Raw genomic sequence first — 5,727 nt, 5'->3', positions numbered from 1 at the left:
TAATTGTAATAATCGGCTTGCCCCTGCTGTTGATTTTGACTGCATCCTCCTGTCTTGAGCCTGCATGAAGTGTGCCTTTTACACTGGTTATAGTGTGGCGCTCCTTCTCCCATCATTGTTGACACCACAATGAAAACTGTTTGTATTATTCTGTCCCAGAACTTTTGCCAATTACACATGTGTCCTGAGCTGATAGCAGTAAGCTTTGGCAAGACTAGTGCTTCATCAGATAAGAGCCCTAACCTTATTTCTTCAGCTCTAACGTGACCCGGGGATGAAGAGGAGTTCTGGTGCTCGGTTTCTTTTGCTTCTTGCAAGTATTTTAGTCACTGGTGGGGTTCAAAGATTTAAGAAAGAGGAACTGTTATGGGGGGAGGTAGGAATTGAGGTATATAGAGAGGGTTCCTCGTGGAATGGTGTCAAAATGTGTGTTATAAGATCCCTGGAGAGAGATATCAGGATAGAGACACCTTCTCTGGGCCTAAACATTGGGTCATCAGCTGGCTCCTTTAGGAACTTGCTCCACCCCAGCATCCTCCGGGGCAGCCAGCCTCAGGGCAAGGCACATACATGTAGAGGTTTTCAGGAGCAAAGTGAAAGAGCAGCACTGTGAACTCCAGACCCCATCACACTCTCCCACCCCCTGCTGGACCAGCAGCAAAGGATTGAGCCGAGGATCTCGGATCCTTTGTCTGGACAACCTTTACTCGACACTGATCTTAGCAAAGTGACGCAAGATCCCTTGCTGATCTCACACTTCCCAACGCTCTTCTGCCAAGCAGGAGCCCTGAGCTCAATCCCCATCCCGGTCTGAGGCAGGATCAAAGCAGAGCCATGATTCTCTGCTGAGCATAGTTAAGGCTACAATTTAGTCATGGGTATTTTTAGTAAAAGTCATGGACAGGTCATGGGCAATAAACACAAATTCATGGGCTGTGACCTGTAATTAAATCATGGGGGAGAGGACTAGGGAGCATGGTGGGGACTGCTGCCGGAGCAGCAGCTGATGGGGCTGTCCCCGGGGACCACCTGAGCAGCTGGTCCTGGAGCCAGCTGCTTGGGCAGCCCTGGGGTCAGCCACACTGGCCCCTGCAGAAGTCACGAAGGTCACAGAAAGTCACAGAATCTGTAACTTCTGCAACCTCTGTGGCAGACGCAGATGCCCTAATTATAGTAAGATCTTCACTGTGCCAGTCGATGACCCCCAGCCACCAATGACCTCCAATCCCTTGGGTCAATAACCTCCTGCTCCCTTCCTCCACAGAAGAGAACCCTTTTGGCTTCCAGATCCCTGGTACTGCCCATACAGCCACTCACACCTCCATCTGTCACAAATAGCCGTCACCCCTCATCACCCCCGCATTTCTCTGCCTTTCTTCTAGCAGTCTCCCACTCACCGGTGCAGTGCAGCATCCGCTCACGATTGATTGCAAGTTTGGCCGAAGCTCCAGGGCTCGAATGATTCTGTGAGAATGTCCACTTCCTTTTCGAAAAGCACGTTTCTAGCCTTCATCCGTGCAACGGAAAAGCCTGAGCACGTGCCCTGAGTGAGGCCTGACGTCTCGCAAGCCTGGAGGCAAAGAAAAAAGAACCCAGCAGTTACCTTTGACATTTTTTTAAGCCAATACCATGACTTTTTGAGGCCTGGCTCAAAATTTGTGAGCGTTCACCCACGGTATTGCCAACCCCTATCGAGGCTTACAGCATACCCAGTGAATGGGAATCAGTGCAGAAACTAGACCCTATGTCCTTGTTGGGGTGCAGGGCAGGGGTGCAATGGAGGCCAAGTGCTAGCCAAGTACCAGTGAGAGCTGCTTGAGGCAGTGACTAGGGCACTAGCCTATGGTTTACATGCACAGACATGGGTTCATGTCACTACTTCACCATAGACTTCCTGGGTGAGCCTCTCTGGGCTTCAGTTCCCATCTGTACATTGGGGATGTACCCCGCCTCCCGGGGCACTGGGAGGGTCAGTGCATTAAAGCTAGTAAGGTGCTTGGATACTGTGGTGGTAGGGGCAAGATCAGAGCCACAAGCAGGCTTGATTGGGAGCCCTACGGCGGGGGGGAGCACCCACCCCACACGGGAGCGTCGCTTTTCTCGGGATTGAGCATGGCAGTTGGTTGGAAGCCCGGGGCTGGCTTATCTTAGGAGGCGTCAGCGCTGGCTCCGAAACCCAGTGCCGAAAGGGAAAAGTGTTTCTCCACTTGAACCTCTCAGCTAGAGCTTCAGCTGCCAAGGCTCGAAAAGAAAAGGCACCGTCATCTCACAGAAAACTCCAGGGCCTTTCCCCCCCCCCATCAGGAAAGAAGCACTCGGTCAAAATGACCCTGGCACATCCTGCCCCTCGGCTGGGAGACCCTTCGTTATGGAGCGAGGTGAGATCCAGGTTGTTCCCCCTCCTCCCAACCCCTGCAACCGCGCTGACTAATCAGCCCAGTGACTCCACACGAGGCTCCAGCGCCACGTAATGCTGTCAGCTTCCTTCTGGCCCTTTCCTTTCCGCTGACTTCCCCTCCCAGTCCTCTGGTTATGGGAATAGCCAGGGGTCGTGGCAGAGGAAGCTGGGAGGGCCCACCAGCCTTTCCTTTTGCAGGCACCGCTGTCAGACAATAATAATCTGCTCTTTGCACTCCTAGTGGTTCCTTCCAAAGAGCTTTACTGACAATAGGACGGGCTTCACCTCGGACAGTGGGCCACCACTCATCATTATTATTTGTATTACTGTAGCACCTAGGTGCCCCAGTCCTGGGCCAGGACCCAGTTGCGCTAGGCACTGGATAGACATGGAACAAAAAGACAGTCCCTGCCTCAGAAAGCTGACACTCTAAGTATGAGGTAAGAAACAACAGTTTAGATACAGATCGACAGGGGAACAGAAGGAAGCGATGAGACAGTATTGGTCCGCGTGCCAGGCAGTGGTTTTAGCACAGCCGCAGCCTCTCCGTTGTCAGATTCTTAAGTGGTGCACCTGATCCTTGTGCTGGCTGACTGCCCAATGGTGAATTTCACCCAGTGAGGAATTCAACCTGCTGCCCCCTGAGAGGTGGGTCATAACATTATCTCCATTTCACAAATGGGGAAACTGAGGCACGGTGCTGTGATGTGAATTACCTGAGGCCACAGGGCAGGTCTGTTACAAGACCTGAAAGAGACACCATTTCTCTTTAGCCTCAAACATATGCTCTAGAAATTGGACGTTTCCTGCCCACCCTTGGGTGAATAGGAGGTGAATGTCCACTGCACTGATATCTATAGGATGCCTTGCAGTCTGTAACCCATAAAGGAAATTAGCCATATTTGAGTTTAAATCTATTAGGCATGGTCATATATACATCATGCACTGAGAATATTACCTAGCTGGCCACATTTCAGGATATTTGCAATGTATTCCACTGTCTCATACGTAAAGAATAACACATGATCTGTGGATGTTGCATATCACATAGCCATACAGTCGCATGATTTGCCATAGCAGAATGGACAAATGGCCCCTCAAATCCATTTTCCTCTCTCTGGCAGGCGTTTAATTCCTGATGTTTCTGAAGACGGTGACTTTGCCTCCAGTACACCAACCAGCCCCTGCACAAAGTTATGCTTTGGAAGAAGAGGTCCCTTCCTACCCAAGGGTCAACCCACTGATTCTTGGAATCATGGGATTTGATGGCTGTGCCTAATCAGGAGTGACTCTAAATGTTATCATTAGTCTGAACCTGATGTTGATGTTGGTTCTTCTAAGACACATCAGTCCCTGCTCGTGGCTCGAGAAGGCAAGGTTTGCACATAGAGCCCTGCAAATCTGCGGATATCTTCAGATCTTGTTTGCGGATCAGATGTGGATCCAAATTTTGTATCTGTGCAGGGCTCTATTATTGTAACATTGCCCTCCAGAGTGGGTTCCTCTTGTTATCAAGCTGCTATTCATTTCTGTAATATTCTCTCTCTTTATGGTGAATATTCACGGCTGCTGCACTGGGAATTCCGCTTCTTGAAAGCCTGGGCGCCACTCTGTGAGTCGTGACATCAGACACAAGTCCAGAGTTCTTTCATTGCATGCTTGGAGTCAACCTCCAACCTCCCGCTCCACAGTGAAGACTGTCTGTGCAAATCTTACTGCAAGACTTTTCCAATATCCCCAGCCCCCAACTTAGCACAATGCAAACAAAACAAGCACATGCCAATCCCAAGCCAGGTTACAATGAGGAAACCAGACAAAACTAGGAAACCAGACCGAAAACCTAAAGGAACTGAGTTAAAGGGCTGCAGACTCAACTGGGAAAGCAAGAAAACTACTTAGTGCTTTTTGCAGACAGCAGCCATCTGCAGAAGGCTGGTGAGGTAATGGTCTGTTATAACTTATAACATGTCAAGGACCACAACAGTTTGGAGGAGCAGAAAACCTTTCCCAGATGTACACATCCTACATTATTATATCAGATACTTCTGAGACGGGGGAATGTTCCTTTTCACTCTTAGCTGCGCTTCTGCAGGCTGACAGGCGGTGCTATCTGACAAAGTGTATGAGCAGCAATCACCACTAGCCAACTCTGCGTTACAGACCTGCTCATGGAGACCCTGCTCTGTGCTTGAGAGGTTGCTTCCTTCCCCAAACAATCAGAGGCCCTGTATTTCTGGAGCTCAAGCTCTGGAGTGCCCACTTCCTTCTTTGTGGGTGTGCTTTACTGGAACTTGCTGAGATATTTTCCTGCATTGGGATATGCTGGGTGAAGCCATAAGCGTTTAAAAATCGTATATCCATATTTCTGCTGTAGGTATAATAACTCACCATAGAATCATGTGTTGGGGATGCCCTTGCTTTCAAATGCTTCTGAATTGTCATCACAGTATGTAACTCATTTGCCTTATTTTAAAGTAGCATTGTTTTCTGTGAGGCCACGTGGAACTTTTTATTACGACATCTTCAATCAAATGAAGTTTTAGCAACAAGACAAAATAAATTTCAAGAAAGGAAACCTGGTGATTAGGAAACTCTCAGAGCAGAGCCCAGGAGAGAAGGTTTTCCACACAAAAAGGGGGAGTTGTTCTTTTCCTGCAAATCATCTGATCAGACACTACCAGGCATGAGAGAGACTTTGCTGTCAACAGAAAGGGAGGGAAGCTCTTTATGAGGCCAGCGTACTGGAGTACAAAGTGTTATGAAAAAACAACCTTACCAAGCTCATCATCAGAGGCAAGCTCCCCACAGACCGGGATACATCAACTCAGCCCCTACCATAACAGATGCAAAACCTGCCGACATAGCTCCATTGCTTCAGTGATCAATACCTACCCAACACACCTTTCAAGATCCATGGGTCCTACACATGCCTATCATAACATGTGGTGTACCTCATCCGGTGCACTAAATGCCCCCAGGATCAACTACGTGGGTGAAAGGAGACAGTCACTGCGCTCTCCAGTGAACTCCCACAGAAAATTGGTAAAGGACAAAAACACCCTATCGCCCGTAGGCGAGCATTTTTCACAAAACATTCACTGCATGGTTCACTGCACAGCTCTCACCTGCAAAGGAACCCTGTGCAACTTCATCAAAAGACGAGCCTGGGATGTAAATTCACAACTGTGCTAGACACCAAAAATCATGGACCTTAATAAAGACTCTGGACTGACGGTTCATTATAACAATCTGTAACCCACTAACTCTCCTTTGTGCCAGACGGCAAAGGTGTTAGCTGCACACTTCACTTTGGATGGTCTCTTGCAACA

Source organism: Dermochelys coriacea, chromosome 13 (genome assembly GCF_009764565.3).
Source record: "Dermochelys coriacea isolate rDerCor1 chromosome 13, rDerCor1.pri.v4, whole genome shotgun sequence".
NCBI lineage: Eukaryota > Metazoa > Chordata > Testudines > Dermochelyidae > Dermochelys > Dermochelys coriacea.
Note: the sequence above shows the minus strand (reverse complement) of the source record.